The sequence below is a fragment of the Haliotis rufescens genome, unplaced genomic scaffold, assembly GCF_023055435.1.
Source record: "Haliotis rufescens isolate VD_foot unplaced genomic scaffold, xgHalRufe1.0.p SCAF_18, whole genome shotgun sequence".
Lineage (NCBI taxonomy): Eukaryota > Metazoa > Mollusca > Gastropoda > Lepetellida > Haliotidae > Haliotis > Haliotis rufescens.
Genome location: NW_025963868.1, coordinates 20,272,184 through 20,299,935, shown reverse-complemented (window position 1 = coordinate 20,299,935; position 27,752 = coordinate 20,272,184). Strand labels below are relative to the sequence as shown.

The window sequence follows — 27,752 nt, the reverse complement described above, 5'->3', positions numbered from 1 at the left end:
GTCACCTTTTTCCTCCCCTGCACAATTACGACATATAACCACCCATTTTTGATAATTTCAGAACATTCTTTAACTACACAAACAAAAATTCCTTGGAATAATAATGACTGTCATTGACGTTTTAAAAAGCATACATTTGTGCTTCATTTATCATCGCATTTTAAACCCTAAATGGCAATCTATTCATATTGCAATATATGTCTCGTTTCTCGTAGACGTGTCTATATCTTGCTTTATAACTAGGATATTGATGACTAGCCTCTGACCTACTTAGACAATTGCTCATTTCTTAGGGCAATCTATCTCCGTCCCCTAACGGCACCGCTCGTCTTACCCTTACTACTTGTATGTGATAAAGGGTCTTTAGAAATGCAGTGCGTGAGGATGTTCAGAAGTTAATGTGATTACGTTTGCCATGTATGTGGAGAAAGCCGTACGCTTCGTTATGATCTATTCGCCATGACCGTTGAAACCATACGTGATACGCCTCTGTGTGTGTGTGTTTGTATGTGTGTCTCTGTGTGCGTATTTGTCTGTGTGTGTATTTGTCTGTGTGTCTCTGTGTGTGAGGGTGTGGGTGAATGTGTGTATGTTTGTGTGTATCTGTGTGTGAGTGCTTGTGTCTGGGTGTTTGTGTGTCTCTGTGCGTGAGTGTGTTAGTATTTGTGTGTGAATGTGTGTGCGTTGTGTGTGTCTCTCTGTGTGTATGTGTGTGTTTGTGTCTGTGTCTGTGCTTGTGTTTGTTTGAGTATGCGTGTTTGTGTGTCGCTGTGTGTGAGTTTGTGTATGTAAATGCATGTGTGAGTGTCTGTGTTGTGTGTTTGTGTTTTTTGTGTGTGATTCTATGTGTATGCCTCTGTGTGTGTGTGCGTGTGTGTGCGTGTGTGTGTGTGTGTGTGTGTGTGTGTGTGTGTGTGTGTGTGTGTGTGTGTGTGTGTGTGTGTGTGTGTGTGTCTCTCTCTCTCTCTCTCTCTCTAGTTGTCGCCTTTATTTATTTATTTATTTATTTATTTATTTATCAACTAAATACATTCATGACATGGCCTGTGTACGGTTGAATCTAATAAAACCCACAAACCCTTCCAATAATCATAAGAAATTTCCGCAAAAAGCACGTCATTCAAAGTATTTTTTATGGCTACCGTTTTTTAATTGCAGCATATGTGTATCTTTTACTCGTTAGCTAAAGGTTCAGACAATCGCCGGCAGCTAAGGGTTGGTGTAAATCTTGCAGGGTACCATGCAGGTACCAGAGTTAACACAAATACTTATAAGGTAGTCTACATTCGGTTGATGGCGATCTGTAGCCTGAATTTATATAGTGTCGTTGTTAAATAGTCTATTCTTAGTATTATTAACTAGTTTTAAATACAACTACACGATGTTACCAGTTGTTTTCCTATTCTTTGATGGCAGGGTTTTAGAAAGTATAAATGCATTGTCTTGTCACAGTATGGTTGAACTATTGCCAATGTGACTTACAATTATAATTCACTCACTGACTCACTCATCAACTCTGAACCTTGTACATATGTCAACAGATGCTGAAACGAATTAACTAGTCGGTGGAGCTATGACAGAATACTCAATGAAAACATCGATGAGCAGGATAGTTTAAGAACGATTGGTTAAATGTATGCATAAACTAAGATGGAAAGTTGGATCAGATGGTTGGTTTTATGGATAATTGTAAAACGAATTTGAATCTCGTCGCTAGCGAAGGAAATAACCTGGGCATCGAATACTCAGTAACACCCGAAAATCTCAAAACACATTAAACAATTAAATTAACAATTAAATAAGGATCTGTACTCTTGGTTACTCGTGTAAGGGTTCTTTACAAAACCAACCCCTATAATAATAATCTGACTAACGTCCCTCACGTCTTCTATTGTACACTTTCAAGATTCCATGAGGGTAGTCTGGCAAATGTGATGAGCCGGAAAGAATGGACAGTGTGAAGGGACACCCTGTACCTATATCGACATGCACTCTTCACTTGAGATTGCTAATACAGCATTGCTGATCAAGTGGTATGCAGCATTTTTTAAAGCTGAAAGTTGAAATTACCTTCCAATATAAGCAATGGTCCTTTTGCTCACTGCTCAATAGACCAGGTTTGACATTTTCATGCACTTTGAAGTTCCCCTCTTTGGAATGGGTTTTACCACTTTATAGGTCAACAACAACAACAACAACAATAATGATAATAATAATAATACACAAAATAACGATGCATGCCAAAGGAATTAATTAATACGTTGAATTGCTGACAAAATAGGACCGCCCCCATTGTAATTACAATATGATATGAAAACACCTCAGGAAGGGAATATGGTCCATTTTCGAAGCCCAATTTTGGACGATTCATGGAAGGATCGACTTAATATTATTATCGTACTGACGTCTATGTCCAGTAACGCTAACAAGTTGTGTCTAATGCTAAACGCACATGCCTCTATATGTAGAGCCATATAGCTCTTCCTCGTTCACAACATCACCAAGGACGGATGTGACAAATGAGCAAATTCGGTATGATAAATAGTACAACCCACACAACCCAGGATGGGAAGGATAGCTTGTGAGTAGAACCGTCGCTCGACCCGTCGCGGACCGAAGTTCCTCTAGCTGTATTGGTACTGCGATAAGGTTTGTCAACTGTCGCTCTTCATAACCTGAGACATGAAAAGTGCTGATTCAGTAAATCCTATTGTATCTGCGTTCAACAGTAGGTAAAACTGATTTACATTTGTGTTTTGCTCTTAGTATATTCAAGTGTATGAAAAGCTGTATGTAGTTGACGAGGAGGGTAAGGTCCCATTTTGGCCAACTGGATATGTATCCGTCTACTTTTAAATAGTACCATGACAGTTATGTTCAAATGACGAACAGCAAACCTTTTCTCTCTCAGTATGCAAGTTTTGGATTTGTGGCGTATTTCATATGCACAAAACGTCTGAAATGGTTAAAAAAAGGCCGATTTCTTCAAAATCAAACTGCGATCAATTCCGTTAAACAAATGGTTTTTGTCATGGTTGTACTGAAAATCAGCTTGGCTCGAATGTTTACTCGTGTTCAATTATCAGAAAAAGACGTTTTCATAAAAAAACCATTAAACTCTTTTAATCACATTTTAGGCTACAAATGACAACGCTCCCAAACAAACATGAGAGAGAGGGACACCTAAGTTGGATAACGTTTGCCAATAAAATATGCTAAAAACAAACAAACTCTAATTATAATTCGTATTAACTTATTTTCAACTTCCATGATGATTTGTAAAGATTTTATTCTTTTCTTAAATTATACATACTGCTTGTGTCAAGAAAGGCAAATATTATACATTATCCAATGTCATATGTCTCCAGAATTGTAGAAGGTCAACTCAGTTTCATTAATAAAACCTTCAAACATATAATCTTTATTACTGAAGTTTTAAAAGTAACAGCGAAGGAAATAATCTTTTTTTAAAACCTGGGAGTTGTTTTTTAAGATGTTTGCGGTAAATAATAATAACGTGTGCACTTATACTGCTGTAGACTCCATACTCAAGGTGCATGCTCAAAGCGCTAACATTATTCCAACGGTCAATAGATCAGTGTGCACTCGTTTATTCTTCTCGACTTCCTGGGGAGTAGCCAGCCGAAGCTGTCCGTGAAGCGCAAAGAGTTTAACTGTCAGATTACATCTCACCTCACCAGGTACCCATTTACTGCTGGGTGAACAGAGGGAAACAAAGTCACATGCCTAAATAGATACCATATGTGCGACATGTGTTTCAGATACTCTCTACCGAACGCGGTCACCCATCCAACTACTTTCCGCCGCCGACGTTGATTCACGTCACCTGATTTATGACCTGTGCGCTGTGCGCAGTACCTCGTAATTGGTGGGATTTAAGCTCAAATATCATGTCATTTTTAGTATATCATATATGTATTTGGGGATATTTATGTTGTTTGTGATAGAACACAACCTAGTCATATATCCATATTAAAATATTTGTCTGATAGTGTAACATTGCTGTAACGATGTATAGCTGTTCTGATAAGTTACATTGCTTTAACGATGTGTCGTTACTTCTGATGATGTAACATTGTTTTAACGATGTATAGTTACTTCTGATGATGTAACATTACTTTAATGAAATATAGCTGTTCTTGGTGATATGACAGTACTTTAATTATTGATATATATTTTACTTTTGGTGATATTATAGTACTCTAATGATATATATTTAGTTACTTTTGATTATGTACCAGAACGTTCATGATATTTAGTTACTGCTTATCATGTAAAAGTACTTTAATGATATATAGTAAGTTCTGATGAGATAACATTGCTTTAACGATGTATAGTTACTTCTGATGATGTAACATTGCTTTAACAATGTATAGTTACTTCTGATAGTTTAACATTGCTTTAACGATGTATAGTAACTTCTGATAGTGTAACATTGCTTTAACGATGTATAGTTACTTCTGATGATGTAACATTGCTTTAACGATGTATAGTTACTTCTGATGAGGTAGCATTGCTTTAACGATGTATAGTTACTTCTGATGATGTAACATTGCTTTAACGATGTATAGTTACTTCTGATGAGGTAGCATTGCTTTAACGATGTATAGTTACTTCTGATGATGTAACATTGCGTTAACGATGTGTAGTTACTTCTGATAGTGTAACATTGCTTTAACGATGTATAGTTACTTCTGACAGTGTAATATTGCTTGAACGATGTATAGTTACTTCTGATAGTGTAACATTGCTTTAACGATGTATAGTTACTTCTGACAGTGTAATATTGCTTGAACGATGTATAGTTACTTCTGATAGTGTAACATTGCTTTAACTATGTATAGTTACTTCTGATGATGTAACATTGTTTAAACGATGTATAGTTACTTCTGATGATGTAACATTGCTTTAACGATGTATAGTTACTTCTGATGATGTAACATTACTTTAACGATGTATAGTTACTTCTGATAGTGTAACATTGCTTTAACGATGTATAGTTACTTCTGATTGTGTAACATTGCTTTAACCATGTATAGTTACTTCTGATGATGTAACATTGCTTTAACGATGTATAGTTACTTCTGATGATGTAACATTGCTTTAACGATGTATAGTTACTTCTGATAGTGTAACATTGCTTTAACGATGTATAGTTACTTCTGATGATGTAACATTGCTTTAACGATGTATAGTTACTTCTGATGATGTAACATTGCTTTAACGATGTATAGTTACTTCTGATGATGTAACATTGCTTTAACGATGTATAGTTACTTCTGATGATGTAACATTGCTTTAACGATGTATAGTTACTTCTGATAGTGTAACATTGCTTTAACGATGTATAGTTACTTCTGATAGTGTAACATTGCTTTAACGATGTATAGTTACTTCTGATAGTGTAACATTGCTTTAACGATGTATAGTTACTTCTGATAGTGTAACATTGCTTTAACGATGTATAGTTACTTCTGATAGTGTAACATTGCTTTAACGATGTATAGTTACTTCTGATAGTGTAACATTGCTTTAACGATGTATAGTTACTTCTGATGATGTAACATTGGTGTAACGATGTATAGTTTCTTCTGATAGTGTAACATTGCTTTAACGATGTGTAGTTACTTCTGATAGTGTAACATTGCTTTAACGATGTATAGTTACTTCTGATAGTGTAACATTGCTTTAACGATGTATAGTTACTTCTGATAGTGTCACATTGCTTTAACGATGTATAGTTACTTCTGATAGTGTCACATTGCTTTAACGATGTATAGTTACTTCTGATAGTGTAACATTGCTTTAACGATGTGTAGTTACTTCTGATAGTGTAACATTGCTTTAACAATGTGTAGTTACTTCTGATAGTGTAACATTGCTTTAACGATGTATGGTTACTTCTGATAGTGTAACATTGTTTTAACGATGTTTAGTTACGTCTGATGATGTAACATTACTTTAATGAAATATAGCTGTTCTTGGTGATATGACAGTACTTTAATTATTGATATATATTTACTTTTGGTGATATTATAGTACTCTAATGATATATATTTAGTTACTTTTGATTATGTACCAGAACGTTCATGATATTTAGTTACTGCTTATCATGTAAAAGTACTTTAATGATATATTGTTAGTTCTGATGAGGTAGCATTATTTCAGTTATAAATACTTATTACTGGTGATGTAACTGTACTTTAATTAATGATATTTAGTTTCCCCAGGTGATGTAACATTATGTTTTGTGATGTGACATTGCCGCGATGAACTATAGGTACCTCTCATAATATATCAGATTATTCGTGGTGTAGCCGTATTTTACATGGTAAATATGTATTTTATATTTGTCAGGTAATCCCTGTATATCATTATATTTGAGGAGATTAACCAAGTATACTTTAGATATTCTGTACCTCGAATCGTTATTTGCATGGCAGATTGATAATATCAAGATTATAGATTCAACATATCGGTCCTTTTGAGACCAATGGTGTTCACCCCAAGTTGCTTTGTTATTCTGGGGTTGTCTGTGACTGGGCTGCTGTCTACCTAAACGTTTTCGCGTAGGTTGCGTCTTGACGAAACAAAACGTAGCATTCACTGGTCTTCGGTATCGCGTAAACAACGTATAGAAAACTACGTGAAGCCTGTGACGATGTAGAATCGTTCTCGCTCAAACAGCAAAGTAGTTTGTAATTATTATTATAAACCTGCGAGAGGTGAAGATATGTCTCCGTGTTTGTTTCACTTTGTGACGTTACTCATGCGCACCTATGGCACCTATGACCATATATGGTACATATTGGTAGGCACTTTGGGCCGCCGCTTGTTAGCTACATCCGGTAAGATTGCTGCGCGCGATTGTCCGCAGATGGCCGTAATGTTAATCTCTGACAAGCCAAAGTAAGAATTTCAGAGGTCAACAAAGTATCATTCCTGCAGCGTAGATATAAGAAGTATGGGCAGATTTTTAATTATTAGACTGGAATTTGAGATACGTTTTAATAACATGTAAATTAATTCCAACATCTTTTACTGACGAGAGACAGTTGATCATGTTCCCATGTCTGTTGTCTAGCGTTGTAATTAAAGACATCTGTGAAATTGAGACTTAAAAGTCATGAGTTACTTGTTTGACATATATCATAATATTGGAGTTTGTAGACAAAGGGGTTCTGACTTGAATCAATAGTGCTGGGACTGTCACTTAACCCGAGTCGGTCCCCCTTTAAGAACATGACGAAGACGTAAGTGCTCCAGAAAAAATGGAAACAGCATATACGGAACCTGATATGTTGAAACCGAATTTGTTACCGAAAGTACCCCAGGAAGTAATGGGTAAACCATCCAAAAATATGATTGGATAGTACATCATTTCATATTGTAGAGTAATACTGTGTTCAACCGTGGTGATTCCGGAATGTAATAAAGATCCCAAGTCGTCTAAAGTGATCGGGTGGCCAGGATCGGTGACTTGGTTGATTGGTTGTCATCGTATTCCTGTTGGAATAGAAGCTTGGTCCAGACCCGATAGTTAGTGTTTACAAACAGCCGTTATATAGCTGGAATAGTGCGGCATTTAACAATAACTAAACAATCAAACATACTTTGGTTACTTGAGAATTTGACGACGTTTTGCTGTCCTTCCGCCACCTGCTTCTTTTTCCTTCTTTTTTTAGTTGTCTTCCCCTCCTGAAACAAAACCCGGATATTTTAGTAAAGAATGTAGAAGAAACAACCACAGTCACAATCGTTATTCGTTTTTATATTTTCCTCATTTTTGCAGAGTTGCCTCCCTTAGTCGTACCAGGATTCGTTGGTCGTTGGTTCTAAAAACAAATGGCTTGTCAGCGCAATCTCCCTGTCGGATGGTTTCATGTCTCTTGGTTTTACACCCGCATCTTTCTGCCACGCAGTGATCTGACCGCGATACTGCTCATAGAGGTGTTGAACAAAACTGACTCAAATTTATAGATTTATCACTTTCAGTTGTACCCATGGCTATGATACACACCTGGTCACTGACGTTAACCATGTCACTCCTGAGCGTACAAGTACGAATTGATATGTTGCTTACTGGTCTGGATCCCGATTTTACTTCGCGGAAAGCGTCTGCATTGATATTGCTGTGATGCATCAGTGACACAGTTCGGCAAATGGTATTGTGATACCAGATTCGATTGGTCGACAGTACTTATGTCATCGATAAAAAAAATGGGAAGAAGAGAGGAGAGACGGGAAGAGACTGACGAGGGAATGTAGAGCAAAGGGTTATAAAAAGGGAAGTTGAAAAAGACAGGGAAGGAAGAGTTACGAGCGACATGAAGGGTTAACTGAGAAAGAGAGGAGTCTAGTAGGACTTGGAAGTGGCCGGGGAGAGAGTAGAGAATAATTGGGGAGGGGGAAAATGGTGTGTGTGTGTGTGTGTGTGTGTGTGTGTGTGTGTGTGTGTGTGTGTGTGTGTGTGCGTGGTGGGAGGGTGGGGGGGCAGTTAAGAGGAAGAGTGACGGTATAGAAGATAGGTTGGGGATGGAGAAAGTTAAGTTGGGAAGAGACACAGAGATGGAAGAAACTGATACGGTTTAGGAGAGAGGGTTGGGGATGGAGAAAGTTCGGGAAGAGGAAGAAGAGACGGAAGGGATTTATATGGTTTAAATGGAGGAGAATGGAGAAGAGATGGAAGGAGGGACGACAACAAGAAGCGCTTATTTGGTCATATCACGAGTTATCTCGAATTATAACGTCACGGATATAATGTCATGTGTTGTCTTCAACAGCTATTTTCACGGGTTATCCTGAATAGGTATATCACCGGTTACCCTATTGCACACTTTACAAATATGTCAGTTTCAATTTCTTCTGTGTCTGGGCTGCATTTACTGATTTACCAACATGAACGATTTAGATTCATGTTAAGATAAACGCATAAAGCTTCAGACTGACACAGCACCTATCCACAAGACTGTATGACAAGAGGGAAGACTGGAACTTCCAGGGGTCACCTTTGCTTGTTCGGTGAGCAGGTTCAGCCTTTGGTGTCTTCATCTCACAACATTTCAGGTACAATCGATTATGCTCTTTCCACGAAGATTTCTGAGATTCTCTAAAAAGGTGTATGATAGACATGTGGAGGACATTTCTAAATTTGACGCATCAGTGACCATAGAACACCGGTAGGGCAGGTTACGCACACCTGGTATCATCGCTGTTTGATAGTGATTCCTAAACACATGCTTATGATATAGTAGTGGGTTTCACCAACGTCTTCAACGTCTATGACCTGCACCACCACGGACTCTCCTCCCACATCCAGCTGCCCCGCTTTGGTATAACCGCCATACTGTACAGAACGACAAGAAACACAACTGACCCACTCGCTTATAAATACGGCCTTTCAATAAGTTCATCATGCTTAACGTAGTACGCATGCCAGATCGTTGCGTAGTACGTAAACGTTGAACATGTAAGGAAAGAGTAACCATTTTACTGATGAACCTACCTGTATATAAATGCCCACAGGTTTACAGTATACACATCACTGCTTCCTTAAAGTGTCTGAATGTAAACAGTTCAGACTTTATATATATATATATATATATATATATATATATATATATATATATATATATATATATATATATATATATATATATATATATATATATATATATATATTATTTTACGCCGCTGTTAGACCGTGCGGCGTTCCTATGCAACAGCAAGATGTCATGTTACGAGATGCTATGATCAAGTCTGAACTGTTTACATTGTGATACGACATGATATCACGTGATACCACTTATAATTAATGTCCGTTCTGAGCTATCGATGTGATTGAAAGTTAAGATTCCTACAGGTGCAGTTCTGAGATTTGATGTCCATGTACATTCAAGACGTCAACGCCTGATAATAATCAGTCTCGATTATCAGCCGAGACAGATTCCACTGGGGATAAAAGGGAAAATAGTAATAACAATTATATGAATTGATCAACGCAAATCAGTAATGACACCAGGTGTTCGCGAGAAATGAACGCAAGCCCTACTTTACCGGTAGCATTCGCAACTCAACACGGTTTTTTTAAATAAAAAAGTAAAGTGTTTTTTGCCTCACACCGCACCCAGCAATACACCTACCATACGACGGAGGCCTGTAAAAACCGAGTCTGGACCAGACAATCTGGTGATCAGAATCATATATCATTGATATAGTTCTGAACTGCATTTCAGCAGAATAAGTGGAAATTAAGTTACGAAATGTCGTCAATTGTAGAAGCGGAAAATCCAAACCCAACTAATACTGCAACCTGAAGTGCTGTGAGCATAGGTGTTAGATTTCCGAGGGTAATGCATTTCTATATTATGTCAATACATGTGCCATCGGTGGTCTGAAATATTGGACAAAGGAGTCTGAGGTGAGGTGAGGTTAAATGGGGTTAATGTCGCGTCCAAGATTTATGCACTAGTAGCGACGTGCACGCAATGGTGTATGCTGCTTGTACTTGTCGGACGAATGCCGGGGTTATATAGTGCTTGCCCAATGTGTGTTTTTGTGTGTATGTGTGTCTGTGAGTGCGAGTGTGTGTGTGAGTGTGTGTATGCGTGTGAGTGTGTGTATGTGAGTGTGTGTGTGAGTGTGTGTATGCGTGTGAGTGTGTCTGTGAGTGTGAGTGTGTGTGTGTGTGTGTGAGTGTGTGTATGCGTGTGAGTGTGTGTATTCGTGTGAGTGTGTGTATGGCAGTGTTTGTGTGTGTGTGTGTGTACGCGTGTGTGTATGTTCGTGTGTGTTAGATATAGCATCTTAATAATCACGATATGTATCTGTAGCGGTGACATATAAATCGTAGTATTTGGGATATTTATCTAAATCTGCTGTATTTGGAAAATCGTAGCAATCATATGGGTCACTAACTGCTTTAGATGTCTTCATAGTAATCATATTTGTTCTAAATCTGCTTTATATATATTTTCGGTATATACAGCATCGTAATAGTCACAACATTAGTCTACAGGTGCGGTATATACACCATCGTTATAGTCGCAACATTAGTCTATAGGTGCGGCATATACAGCATCGTAAGAGTCACAACATTAGTCTATAGGTGCGGTATATATAGCATCGTAATAGTCACAACATTAGTCTATAGGTGCGGTATATATAGCATCGTAATAGGCACAACATTAGTCTATAGGTGCGGTATATACAGCATCGTAATAGTCACAACATTAGTCTATAGGTGCGGTATATACATCATCGTAATAGTCACAACATTAGTCTATAGGTGCGGTATATATACCATCGTTATAGTCACAACATTAGTCTTACAGGTGCGGTATACACAGCATCGTGATAGTCACAACATTAGTCTATAGGTGCGGTATATACAGCATCGTAATAGTCACAACATTAGTCTACAGGTGCGGTATATACAGCATCGTAATAGTCACAACATTAGTCTATAGTTGCGGTATATACAGCATCGTAATAGGCACAACTTTAGCCTATAGGTGCGGTATATACAGCATCGTAATAGTCACCACATGAGTCTACAGGTGCGGTATATACAGCATCGTAATAGTCACAACATTAGTCTATAGTTGCGGTATATACAGCATCGTAATAGTCACAACATTAGTCTACAGGTGCGGTATATATAGCATCGTAATAGTCACAACATTAGTCTATAGGTGCGGTATATACAGCATCGTAATAGTCACCACATGAGTCTATAGGTGCGCTATATATAGCATCGTAATAGTCACCACATGAGTCTATAGGTGCGGTATATACAGCATCGTAATAGTCACAACATTAGTCTATAGGTGCGCTATATATAGCATCGTAATAGTCACCACATGAGTCTATAGGTGCGGTATATACAGCATCGTAATAGTCACAACATTAGTCTATAGGTGCGGTATATACAGCATCGTAATAGTCACAACATTAGTCTATAGGTGCGGTATATACAGCATCGTAATAGTCACAACTTTAGTCTATATTTGCGGTCTATACAGCATCGTAATAGTCACAACATTAGTCTACAGGTGCGGTATATACAGCATCGTAATAGTCACAACATTAGTCTATAGGTGCGGTATATATAGCATCGTAATAGTCACAACATTAGTCTATAGGTGCGGTATATATAGCATCGTTATAGTCGCAACATTAGTCTATAGGTGCGGTATATACAGCATCGTAATAGTCATAACATTAGCCTATAGTTGCGGTATATACAACATCGTAATAGTCACAACATTAGTCTATAGGTGCGGTATATATAGCATCGTAATAGGCACATCATTAGTCTATAGGTGCGGTATATATAGCATCGTAATAGTCACAACATTAGTCTATAGGTGCGGTATATATAGCATCGTAATAGGCACATCATTAGTCTATAGGTGCGGTATATACAACATCGTAATAGTCACAACATTAGTCTATAGGTGCGGTATATATAGCATCGTAATAGGCACATCATTAGTCTATAGGTGCGGTATATATAGCATCGTAATAGTCACAACATTAGTCTATAGGTGCTGTATATACAGCATCGTAATAGTCACAACATTAGTCTATAGGTGCGGTATATACATCATCGTAATAGTCACAACATTAGTCTACAGGTGCGGTATATATAGCATCGTAATAGTCACAACATTAGTCTATAGGTGCGGTATATATAGCATCGTAATAATCACAACATTTGTCTATAGGTGGTAATTATATTTGTGTATAACTGCTTATACGTCATCGTAGTATTTCTATTCGCGTATAGATTCTCTACATATAACATCGTAGTAATCATGAAATTTGTCTAAATCTGCTTTATATAGAACACGCTAAGAATCATATTAGTCTCTAACTGCTTCATATATAGCATCGTAATAGTCAGGATACTTGTCTTTAGCTGCTTTGAAAGTATCTTCGTAACTAATCATATTGGTCTTTTATTGTTTTCAATATACCATCGTAGTAATCATGATAATGGTCTATACCTTTTAAATTCTATGTCATATATATATATTTACATTGATTTATATTTTTAAAAATTGTTATTAACACCAGGAACATATTAAACGTACTGATTGACTGTTTTTGTTCAACAATCTACTCATTGTTAAAATCTGTACGGGATAAGTTTTCAAAAACAACATTTTACATCAGAGAGTTGTTTGTATAGGGGATCGATTTGCAACTCTAATTTTAGAAGGATTAAGATTAAATGTCTTGGAATAGATATTTCAACTGCAAAGATATATATACAAATGTTTATGATACCACTGGTTGGCAGGATCCCGGATACTGAGCTTTCCTTTCTCAATGGCCTTGGTATTATCAGATCCGGCATGGCCTTGGTATTATCAGATACGGCATGGCCTTGAACAGGCGACCTATTGTTATCTACCTTGAGCATTCCGTATGAAATTAACAAACAGGAAATATGCAGTCTTCGTCAAGGACAGATAGCATATATAGATCGTGTTACTTGGTGGTATCTACAGTGTCATGGCAGCACATACGTGTGATCTTGAATAATAACCATAACGTATTCATTTCTCTGACTAGAACTATTGTTCTGCGTGGTGTCTTTCTGTGCTATGTCCAGCGATTCGAGTGTACGAGGAAAACACACACACACACACACACACACACACACACACACACACACACACACACACACACACACACACACACACACACACACACACACACACACACACACACACACACACACACACACACACACACACACACACACACACACACACACACACGTAAAAACCGTCCTCCTGATGGTGCAAAACGTCCTCCAAAGCAGAAATGTTGTCATCATCTTTTGCTTAATGCTTACTGGATAGTTGCTTCTTCATGTTGGGGAAGATGTTGAACTCGGAGGATGTTCATTGATTTCTGTTCCGTCAGCAGGACATGCTTACCCTATTGGCGAACACCTGGTGTCATCGCTTATTTTCTATGGTCCATTTATATAATGTTCACAATTATTTTGCCCTTTACTTCAAATGGAATCTGCTTCAGTGGATAATCTAGACTGGTTATCTTGTCTCTTGTATTGACAATTTCTATTCAAAGCGACAGTCATGCATTGCAGCCATGGCAACAACATACTTGTGCACAGGTGCATTGTCCTGTGGTATTTTAGTGTATTTTCCACGACGTTCAGCCTCGACGCAGTTGCCTAAGCTGATATAATACTGACCATAAATGGTCTGACCCTTCGGGGGTAGTTTGGAATCACAGAAACCCGGCTGAGGGAACAGACGTGGCCGTCCTCGGAGGCAGATACGTTTGATGTTTTCAATGCTTTGAATGTTGTTTAGTCTCTGGCTGATGGAGGTGAACCCAAGATTCATGTTGTTACAATTCGCTCAACAAAATCATCTTGGTCTGCTTCAAAATGTCGTAAATTCTCATGAGAGATGATGAATTTGGAGTCAGAAGCCTTGGAACCCAGTGTGGTGAAACCTTTGCCATGCCCAGTTTATTCCTCTCTATATGACGTGTGGTGAGTCTTTCATTATCCATAAAATACATACCATGTATTTTATCAAAAATCTTCGCTTGGAGGCAGTTGAGGATTTTCTTCATCTTGGATCATCTTCGAGGCCCTCTCTTCCCTTCTTGAATTCTGTTGCCCAATTCTTGGCAAAGGAAGGAGCACCATCCCATAACACTGACACCATGTCGGCATGGGTGGCTCTTGGAGTTAGCCCTTTCAGTTGGAGATACTTCATGGCAGCGAGGCAGCCACTTTTTCATCAACATGGAATACCTATTTACTTTGAATCCTCCAGAAATATGCTGCCCAGTTGTGGATTTGGGCTCCAATGCGGCATCGAAAGTATTGTAATTAATACATGTAAACTGTTGAAAGTGTACAATACATCTTGCGATGCTAGGTTCAGGACTTTGTAGCCACCCCTCGTATATAAATTATAGATTCCATCACTGTGCCACATGCGGGACTGAATGTAAAATATATTATTGTAGTATAGATTTATTGGGGAAAACCCAGACCCCTTCCAACCCCACCATACATCCTATTATGTTAACCGGTCGGTCGCAATATGAATTAATACTACCATGTATACTGTGACAGAAGTAAAAAACTATGGAATGCGGTAGAAAATATCCTTTTTTCAAAACATTGGTATACAAAGAGGCGCACAGTGATATGTAACCTAATACTCCGAATTCATCAATATTGGCATAGTACAAACAACAATGAAATAATAACGAAAGTGTACATTCCCACATATAGACAGATTGATTTATCACAAAGTTAAACAATAATAGTGAATGGTGGGAAAATCTATGTTTCGTCAATATTCTGTACATGTTCCTCTCAGTAGGTGTCCCTTGGTGTGTGAGTGGTACACGTAGTGAAAGTGGGTGTCTTGATAGAAACACCTCAGTGTCTGCGTGTCTCGCGTGTCACTGTGTCCAGCGTGCAGATTCTTGGATGTGAATTCGTGAGTCTGGATGGACGAATCTGGGTCTCTAGGATTCTGGGTAAACGGTTGTAGGTGCCTCGATGAAAGAATATTTGTGTCGAGGAGTGTGGATACAGGTATATGTGTTTCATGGCGTATAAATTATTCACGTTATTGCGTCCGGTTATACGCGTACCTTTCAGGTATCAGAACAAACGAGTATCTGTATAGCGTCTGGATAAACGAGTATCTGTCTAGCTTCTGGATAAACGAGTATCTGTCTAGCGTCTGGATTAACGAATATCTGTCTAGCGTCTGGATAAACGAGTATCTGTCTAGCGTCTGGATTAACGAGTATCTGTCTAGCGTCTGGATAAACGAGTATCTGTCTAGCGTCTGGATAAACGAGTATCTGTCTAGCGTCTGGATTAACGTATATCTGTCTAGCATCTGGATAAACGAGTATCTGTCTAGCGTCTGGATTAAGGAGTATCTGTCTAGCGTCTGGATAAACGAGTATCTGTCTAGCGTCGGGATTAACGAGTATCTGTCAAGCGTCTGGATAAACGAGTATATGCCTGCGTTGTATAATTACCTGTTTGTCCGGGTGTGTGGCTATACGTCTGAATTTAGTTTCAATGTTCGGAATGACGGTTGTTTTATTGTTGATACTGACAATTGTTTTGTTGTTGAAACTGGTGACTGATTTATTGAGACTGACAACAGATTTATTGTTGAGACTGACGGTTGTCTTATTGTTAAGACTGACAATTGTTTTATTGTTGAGACGAACGATTGTTTAATTTTGGGGACTGACCATTGTTTCAGCATTACGGTCTATGATTGAATCAACTTTGTGTCTGGACATTTGGTGGGCCACCGTATGTTTCATTATTGAGGCTGGAAATGATTGCAGCTTTGTGATTGATATCTGTTTCAGCATTAAAATGTATGTTGGTTCAGCATTGAAAATAGTCACTTTCCAGCACACAAATTGGTGATAGTTTCAGCGTTGAGACAAGCGATTGTTTCAGCAAATGACATTTGTGGCTGTAACTCCATGAGATTCATGGTTGTGTCAGCATTGGGGATTGTGTCCAGCAAGAGTTATTTACTGCACAGAGCGTCTAGCTACACTCTGCCCAAACATGTATCGACCGCACGTGACAAAATAATCTCGCTGACAGATTTGTTATATCCCATTTCTATATCTTTTTTCAAAATGGATAAACTTTTTATTGTTTATCCATGTGAATCCGAATTGTACGGATAATTAAGTAGAGTCCATTCGCAAATGACAAACTCTGATATATCTGACACCCCTGAGCACAACTGTTCCTTACAAACATTTAACGCAAAGGTTAATTTCGTGCAATATTCTCTGCACGAAACGAAACTCACGTATAATTGCACCTGCAATAGATATCTTAAGTTATAACGTGTCTCGTGGCTAACGATTGACTATTTTGCAGTTATCAGATCTACTGTCACAATCATGGAACTGCTTATACTGTAGAAATAACGGGTCATCTTCTAACAGTCTTCATGATGTGACCTTTTGACCGCTTGTGTCATCACGGTGGCCTCGTGTCTGCTGTATCTGGTATATGGCCTCTCAAAGTAACTGTTGATGATATCACTATATGTGGCCTCTATAGATGGCCTCTCACATTAACAGTTGATGGTATCACTATAGATGGCCTCTCACAGTAACAGTTGACGATATCACTTTTGGTGGCCTCTTACAATTGCAGTTAATAATATTAGTGGATTAAAGTTATAGTTAATGATATCAGAACAGGTGGGTTCATACTTTTACAGTTGATGCTATCTCTATTGGTGGCATATTACGGTTATATCTGATGATACCACTATTGGTGACATATTATTGTTACATCTGATGATATCACTATTGGTTACATATTATGGTTACATCTGACGATACCACTATTGGTGACATATTACTGTTACATCTGATCCTATCACTATTGGTGGCATATTACGGTTATATCTGATCATACTACAATTGGTGACATATTATTGTTACATCTGATCATAACACTATTGGTGACATATTACGGTTACATCTGATGATATCACTATTGGTGACATATTACTGTTACATCTGATGCTATCACTATTGGTGACATATTACGGTTACATCTGATGATGCCACAATTGGTGACATATAACTGTTACATCTGATGATATCACTATTGGTGACATATTACTGTTACATCTGATGATATCACTATTGGTGACATATTACGGTTATATCTGATGATACCACAATTGGTGACATAGATTACTGTTACATCTGATGATATCACTATTGGTGACATATTAGGGTTACATCTGATGATGCCACAATTGGTAAAATATAATGGTTACATCTGATGATACCATCAGATGATAGCATCTGATGATATCACCATTGGTGACATATTACGGTTACATCTGATGATACCACAATTGGTGACATAGATTACTGTTACATCTGATGATATCACTATTGGCTACATATTATGGTTACATCTGATGATATCACTATTGGTGACATATTGCTGTTACATCTGATGCTATCACTATTGGTGACATATTACGGTAACATCTGATGCTATCACTATTGGTGACATATTATTGTTACCTCTGACGATACCACTATTGGTGACATATTACTGTTACATCTGATGATAACACTATTGGTGACATATTACGGTTACATCTGATGATATCACTATTGGTGACATATTACTGTTACATCTGATGCTATCACTATTGGTGACATATTACTGTTACATCTGATGATGCCACAATTGGTTACATTTAACTGTTACATCTGATGATATCATTATTGGTGGCATATTACGGTTATATCTGATGATACCACAATTGGTGACATATTATTGTTACATCTGATGATACCACAATTGGTTACATATTATGGTTACATCTGATGATATCACTATTGGTGATATATTACGGTTACATCTGATGATAACACTATTGGTGACATATTACGGTTACATCTGATGATATCACTATTGGTGACATATTACTGTTAAATCTGATGCTATCACTATTGGTGACATATTACTGTTACATCTGATGATGCCACAATTGGTTACATATAACTGTTACATCTGATGATATCACTATTGGTGACATATTACTGTTACATCTGATGATATCACTATTGGTTACATATTATGGTTACATCTGATGATACCACTATTGGTGATATATTACTGTTAAATCTGATGATAACACTATTGGTGACATATTACGGTTACATCTGATGATACCACAATTGGTTACATATAACTGTTACATCTGACGATATCACTATTGGTGACATATTACTGTTACATCTGATGATACCACAATTGGTAAAATATAATGGTTACATCTGATGATACCATCAGATGATAGCATCTGGTGCTATCACTTTTGGTGACATATTACTGTTACATCTGATCCTATCACTATTGGTGACATATTACGGTTACATCTGATGATACCACAATTGGTGACATAGATTACTGTTACATCTGATGATATCACTATTGGTTACATATTATGGTTACATCTGATGATATCACTATTGGTGACATATTGCTGTTACATCTGATGCTATCACTATTGGTGACATATTACGGTTACATCTGATGCTATCACTATTGGTGACATATTATTGTTACCTCTGACGATACCACTATTGATGACATATTACTGTTACATCTGATGATAACACTATTGGTGACATATTACGGTTACATCTGATGATATCACTATTGGTGACATATTACTGTTACATCTGATCCTATTACTATTGGTGACATATTACGGTTACATCTGATGATGCCACAATTGGTTACATATAACTGTTACATCTGATGATATCATTATTGGTGACATATTAGGGTTACATCTGATGATGCCACAATTGGTAAAATATAATGGTTACATCTGATGATACCATCAGATGATAGCATCTGGTGCTATCACTATTGCTGACATATTACTGTTACATCTGATCATATCACTATTGATGACATATTGCTGTTACATCTGATGCTATCACTATTGGGGACATATTACTGTTACATCTGATGATATCACTATTGGTGACATATTATGGTTACATCTGATGCTATCACTATTGGTTACATATTTCTGTTACATCTGATCCTATCACGATTGATGACATATTGCTGTTACATCTGATGCTATCACTATTGGTGACATATTACTGTTACATCTGATGATATCACTATTGGTGACATATTATGGTTACATCTGATGCTATCACTATTGGTGACATATTACTGTTACATCTGATGATATCACTATTGGTTACATATTATGGTTACATCTGATGCTATCACTATTGGTGACATGTTACTGTTACATCTGATGATTTCACTATTGGTGACATGTTACTGTTACATCTGATGATATCACTATTGGTGACATATTACTGTTACATCTGATAATACCAATATTGGTGACATATTACAGTTAGATCTGACGATATCACTATTGATGACATATTACAGTTACATCTGACGATACCACTACTGATGACATTATACTGTTACATCTGATGATATCACTATTGGTGACATATTACTGTTACATCTGATGATACCAATATTGGTGACATATTACTGTTACATCTGACGATATCACTATTGATGACATATTACAGTTACATCTGACGATACCACTTTTGATGACATATTACTGTCACATCTGATGATATCACTATTGGTGACATATTACTGTTACATCTGATGCTCCCACTATTGGTGACATATTACTGTTACATCTGATGATATCACTATTGGTGACATATTACAGTTACATCTGACGATACCGCTATTGGTGACATATTACTGTTACATCTGAAGATACCACTATTGGTGACATATTACTGTTACATCTGATGCTACCACTATTGATGACATATTACTGTTACATCTGATGATATCACTATTGGTGACATATTACTGTTACATCTGATGATACCGCTATTGGTGACATATTACTGTTACATCTGACGATACCACTATTGGTGACATATAAATGTTACATCTGATAATATCACTATTGGTGACATATTACTGTTTCATCTGGTGCTAACACTATTGATGACATATTACGGTTACAGTTGATGCTATCACTGTTGGTGGCATATAAAGGTTACATCTAATGATATCACTATGAGTGCCCTTTTACGGTTACATCTGATGATATCACTATTGGTGACATATTACGGTTACATCTGATGATATCACTAGCTGCTGACAGACCAAGCCTGGAAAATGGCATAATATGTTACTTAGAATTACCGCAAAAGGCAGCGTGCAGTGGGAATGAATTTGGGATGATTCTGGGTACAGTTGTTGCGTCCATATCCAAAGTTGCGGTATCCACGTGGTGTTTGCTGCTATTCTTCTAGGCAAATCATCGGACCAGGAGCGGACTGACCCAAGTAAAGGAAAAACTGGTTCTCATGCTTGTATGCACGTCATTGTAGACGAGACCGAGTTTGACCTCACTGCACTCCATTAGATTTGAGCATATAAGTCCCAATTCCATTCGAACCCTTTTTAAGTGTTGAATGTGAAATTAAACTACGGGATATATAACTTCCGCTGTACAATCGGACATATATGTGGTGTATGCATACTACATGTTATTGTTGACCTCAGTGGTATCTAAACAGTATGTAATATCGATTCATTCGGTTTGACCTTCTGTGGAACAGGGCCGCCACAGTCAATCAGTGCAGAGTGATGAAGTAGGGTCTTCTTTGGTCGAGAAAAAACCCGTTATCACTTAAACACGGATTTCTACATCTGCCAGTAAAGGCCATCACTAAAACGGGGATATCTGCATCTTCCAGTAAAGGCCATCACTTCAACATGGATATCTGCATCTTCCAGTAAAGGCCATCACTTCAACATGGATATCTGCATCTTCCAGTAAAGGCCATCACTTCAACATGGATATCTGCATCTTCCAGTAAGGGCCATTACTTCAACATGGATATCTGCATCTTCCAGTAAAGCCATCACTTAAACATGGATTTCTACATCTGTCAGTAAAGGCCATCACTTATACATGAATTATTATATCTGTCTGTAAAGGCAATCACGTAAACATAATTTTCCACATATGTCAGTGAAGGCTATCACATAAACATGGATTTCTACGTCTTCTAGTAAAGGCCATCACTTTAACATGGAGTTTTAATGTGGATGTCTACATCTGTCAGTAAAGACCGTCATTTTAAAGTGGATTTTTACATGTCAGTTAAGGCAACTGCGCTAACGTGGATTCGACACTTAAGGCCAAAACATAACATTGGATTGCTATATCTGTCAGTAAAGGGCATCGCTGAAGTGTATATTTTGTTGGCACCATTGTGCAGATATTTCTTTTAAGATGTGATGCTATATAACGGTTTACATTTTTCATGGCACAACCCCCCCCCCCCCCCCCCCCCCCCCCCTGTTTTTTTAGTTTCAACCATGGTGAATAGTTACAACCATTGTGACTACATAACCATTGTAAAAACTGCTTCCATGTTGAATAGTAACAACCACGGTGACTACATAACCATGGTAAAAAAACTGCTTCCATGGTGAATAGTTACAACCATGGTGACAATATAACCATGGTAAAAAACCTGCTTCCAAGGTGAATAGTAACAACCACGGTGACTACATAACCATGGTAAAAAAACTGCTTCCATGGTGAAAAGTTACAACCATGGTGACTACATAACCATGGTAAAAAACTGCTTCCATGGTGAATAGTTACAACCATGGTGACTACATAACCATGGTAAAAAAACTGCTTCCATGGTGAATAGTAACAACCAAGGTGACTACATAACCATGGTAAAAAACTGCTTCCATGGTGAATAGTAACAACCACGGTGACTACATAACCATGGTAAAAAACTGCTTCCATGGTGAATAGTTACAACCATGGTGACTACATAACCATGGTAAAAAAAAAGCTTCCATGGTGAATAGTAACAACCACGGTGACTACATAACCATGGTGAATAGTTACAACCTTGGTGACTACATAACCATGGTAAAAAACTGCTTCCATGGTGAATAGTTACAACCATGGTGACAATATAATCATGGTAAAAAACCTGCTTCCAAGGTGAATAGTAACAACCACGATGACTACATAACCATGGTAAAAAAACTGCTTCCATGGTGAATAGTTACAACCATGGTGACTACATAACCATGGTAAAAAACTGCTTCCATGGTGAATAGTTACAACCATGGTGACTACATAACCATGGTAAAAAAACTGCTTCCATGGTGAATAGTAACAACCAAGGTGACTACATAACCATGGTAAAAAACTGCTTCCATGGTGAATAGTAACAACCACGGTGACTACATAACCATGGTAAAAAACTGCTTCTCTGGTGAATAGTTACAACCATGGTGACTACATAACCATGGTAAAAAAACTGCTTCCATGGTGAATAGTAACAACCACGGTGACTACATAACCATGGTAAAAAACTGCTTCCATGGTGAATAGTTACCACCATGGTGACTACATAACCATGGTAAAAAACTGCTTCCATGGTGAATAGTTACCACCATGGTGACTACATAACCATGGTAAAAAACTGCTTCAATGGTGAATAGTTACAACCATGGTGACTACATAACCATGGTAAAAAACTGCTTCAATGGTGAATAGTAACAACCACGGTGACTACATAACCATGGTGAGAACTGCTTCCATGGTTAATAGTTACAACCATGGTGACTACATAACCATGGTGAGAACTGCTTCCATGTTGAATAGTTACAACCATGGTGACTACATAACCATGGTGAGAACTGCTTCCATGGTTAATAGTTATAACCATGGTGACTACATAACCATGGTGAGAACTGCTTCCATGGTTAATAGTTACAACCATGGTGACTACATAACCATGGTGAGAACTGCTTCCATGGTTAATAGTTACAACCATGGTGAGAACTGCTTCCATATTGAATAGTTACAACCATGGTGAACGGTTACAAGATTGGTGAATACTTCAACCATGGTGAACGGTTACAAGATTTGTGAATACTTCAACCATGGTGAACGGTTACAATCTTGGTGAATACTTCTACCATGGTGAACGGTTCCAAGATTGGTGAATACTTCAACCATGGTGAACGGTTACAAGATTGCTGAATACTTCAACCATGGTGAATAGTTACAAGATTGGTGAATACTTCAACCATGGCGAACGGTTACAATCTTGGTGAATACTTCAACCATGGTGAACAGTTCCAAGATTGGTTAATACTTCAACCATGGTGAGCGATTACAAGATTGCTGAATACTTCAACCATCGTGAACGGTTACAAGATTGGTGAATACTTCAACCATGGTGAACGGTTACAATCTTTGTGAATACTTCTACCATGGTGAACGGTTTTAAGATTGGTGAATACTTCAACCATGGTGAACGGTTCCAAGATTTGTGAATACTTCATCCATGGTGAACGGTTACAAGATGGGTGAATACTTCAACCATGGTGAACGGTTACAAGATTGGTGAATACTTCTACCATGGTGAACGGTTCCAAGATTGGTGAATACTTCAACCATGGTGAACGGTTACAATCTTGGTGAATAGTTCAACCATGGTGAACAGTTGCAAGCTTCGTGAAAGCTACATCTATGGTGAATAGTTAAACGGCATCAAGCTTACAGTTATTGCAGAAACCATTGAATGAGAATTCTCTGTCGTTGACGTCCTATATTTACCTCAGCTATAAAACATTCTACAATAACTACTCACTCAGAAAATCATTTCTGGTTGTTATCCAAAAGCATCTAAAATAAACCTGAAAGGGTTAGAGGAATAGGTATGGTCGAATGAACACTCTTCGTCTTATATAGAACCATAAATGTTTAATGACTGGCTTGAATCAATTCCACCGGCACATGTCTAGCCGGTCAGGATATTTGTCGAGTCTGATATGATACCATCACATGCAAACGGGAAATAAACAGGTATGTGTTGTATGTGTAAAATACCACCATGAGTATTTAAAAGGATTTCATTGTTTTCAAATACAACGGTTGCAGACAACTCATATGCAAGATTTTAATATAAAAATATATACCCACACTCTTTAAACGTTAAGCCTTCAGGCTAAGCTAATTAAGCTAGATTAAACTCAGCGTAATGCTACATTGCCTATATCCATATCTTATTACATTGACATTAGAGGAGTAACTGTGGTTATATATGTATCGATAACTTAAAAATATAGTAAAAATGATGAAATAACTTAGGATTGACTTGTATTAATTAAATATTCTACCTGTGTACACAAGCAGTCACATGTCTGCCCAGATGAGAGTAGTTTGATGTTGTTTCAATCCGTAGTGGGGTTGATATGAAAATAGAACTGACAATTCCTTTGCCATAATCATAAGAAATCTCTGCTAAAAGTCCATTGTTCTATTTCGGCATTAAGCATATGTTTATGAACGACTATGAAAAAGAGATGACACCAGGTGTTCGCTAAAAGGTGAGCGTATCCTGCTCCACCGGTGGCACCCTTCACAAACACATGCACAGGAAAGTCAATTCCTCACCTGAAAACACACAGGAACATATGGTAGAAGTCAAAATAGGGATTTGCCTTAAACGTGACTTCCGTCCCTCATGCGTCAAATTTGGAGAAATGTCCTCCATTTATCCACAATGAAACGTTTTGAATCTTTACTGAGGCCTTGAAAGTTTCAGCTCGAATTTCCTTCTCAATAAGATGTAAATGTCTGGGAATACAAAAAAAACCAGTTGATCACCTTATGCAAAGGACACCTCAGTGGCTAGGCCGAATTTTCACTTTAAATTTTGAATATATAGTAAATTTAGAAAGCAAATATTTATAAACCTAATGGGGTTCATCTTTAGACCCCTTACACACAGGTACAGTTTTAATAATTTGAAATAAATTTGAGTGAAGAGCTTCTTGAAATTCACAATCTGACATGTAAGAACATGTTAGTTCGCATTGTTTTGTATCTTTGAGTATCCATATTGTATTGATGCTTCACCGGGTCATTGTGGACATATGCATAGAAAAACAGATAAAGCTCGAATAACTTACAAAAAGTGTTTTTATGTTCTGAACCAGATTGCAAAAATATACACGGGCATACTTTGATTGTGATTTACTGTCGATATTTACCTTCATAAATAAATAACGCAGATTTCATGTTAACGAATTTCAGCCCATATCTCCACAGCCCCACAACATAGCCTTGTCAATGTATGGACAAATCAACACACCTCTCAATATACCCTAGTCAATAGAAGAACTTATCATCTCCCCAACATACCTTGGTGATTATTAGAACACAATTCCCCAATATATCCTTGTCAGTATTAGGACAACTAGTAAACATACCCGGATCAATATACCGACATACTAACACTACTCCCTAACTTAACCTAGTCATTATAAGGTTAAACACAGCTACCCAACATATCCTGGACACTAACAGGACATATCAACACAACTAGCAAACATATCGTGGTATATATAAGGGAAGCAGTACTCCCTAACATAGCTTGATGACGATAAGAACATACATACACAATTTCCAAACATATGCTTGTCATAATGAGATATCACACAAATAATAAGCATACTTTAGTCAATATAAGGGCATACCAGCACAACCCCAACATATGCTGATTAATATAAGAACATGTCAACTTGACTGTTTAACATGCCCTGGTAACTGTAGAGACGTATCGTCACAACGTCTAAGCATACCCTGGTCAATATAAGGACATATCACCACAACTCCCAAACATGCCCTGTACAAGATAAGAACATATCAGCTCAAATTCCCAACGTACCCAACGTGGTCAATATTCGGACATATCAACAACACAACTCCCCATTACTTCAGATTGATTTGGTCTTTAATGAAGTAACTTTCATGGTTGAAATATACTTAAAACTTTCAAAGTCATGTTGTCAGCAACGCCTCCTAAGTTTGAGAAATTTACAATATGAGAAATCTTATTAAAAACGCATTTCTTATCCACACACTCCAAGAGTACTTCTTGCCATATAAGTTACTAATGTTTATAAGACATTATAATTTTATTTGTTTTTGGTCATTTTAGTATTGGCTTGGCTTTGAAAAATAATTATTTATGATACTGACATGAATGAAACTCATGAAATGAATTATTGATATTATAGATAATAAGGTCACATAGCGTGACGTCCTCATATTACATGACCAGTGTTCGTATCAGAATACTTAATTTTTTTATGAATCGACTCAAGTTAGATAAATTAATGACAAGTGCGTATCCTATGCTTATCACGATAGATTTCTGCAATTTTTCTGTGTCCGGATACAAAAAGGGCTGCTGCATATTTTATATTTCAATGAGATTGCTTGAAATTAATACCGCATAAGATTGTTACTGATGTGTGTGTCTAATATCAGCAATGAATAAACAATTCTTCAATAAAAAATAATTTCATTTTTATGCTCTGATAAAGCCTTAAATAGTCCATACTACGTGGACTGCAACAAACAGTTATCGACCTAACGACATACGCATATTGTAAATTAATTTGACTTCTACCTAGCCTTTCAATATAATGCTACTGAATACTAAGTTGTTAAGGTCATTGATAGAGCATCATTATGCTACTGAATACTAAGGTGTAGGTAATTGATAGAGCATCACTATGCTACTGAATACTAAGGTGTAGGTAAATTCTAAATACTAAAGTGTAGGTAATTAATAGAGTATCACTATGCTACTGAATACTAAGGTGTAGGTAATTGATAGAGCATCGTTATGCTACTGAATACTGAGGTGTTAAGTTCATTGATGGGGCATCATTATGCTACTTACTTACTTTCCATTTTCTCTCTTTTATACTTAACGCAACCAATATTTCCATATTTTGACCTCAAGCTAGAACGTTTGGTGCAGTGCATCACATTATTATTATTTATTGATAGGTTTAATCTTCAACAAAACTTTATTTCATTTAGTATCTTCAATACCAAATTAATACTCAGTAGCTTTAAATTAAACAACACAAAGCGTATGTTATTTGCTTTGTCAACATAATGATATAAATTAAACAAAAATACTGAAATTAATATATTTTATCTGATGTCAATTAATACTAAATATTATTTTAAAGCAGATATGAA

The 27,752-nt window shown here is 37.2% G+C and overlaps 2 protein-coding genes across 7 annotated transcripts in view; one reads left to right on the top strand and one right to left on the bottom strand.

The window, feature by feature from the left end:
* The window catches only part of LOC124148000, a 261,572-nt gene that overhangs the window by 72,318 nt on the left and 161,502 nt on the right, over positions 1-27,752 (top strand). The gene's annotated exons all lie outside the window — the stretch shown is intronic.
* LOC124147998 overlaps positions 1-27,752 on the bottom strand; it is a 434,301-nt gene that overhangs the window by 344,034 nt on the left and 62,515 nt on the right. For all 4 annotated transcript variants that reach the window (XM_048398395.1, XM_048398387.1, XM_048398385.1 and 1 more), the window contains one exon: positions 7,635-7,719. The gene's annotated coding sequence lies outside the window, so the exon portion shown is untranslated. The remainder of the gene's footprint in view (positions 1-7,634; positions 7,720-27,752) is intronic.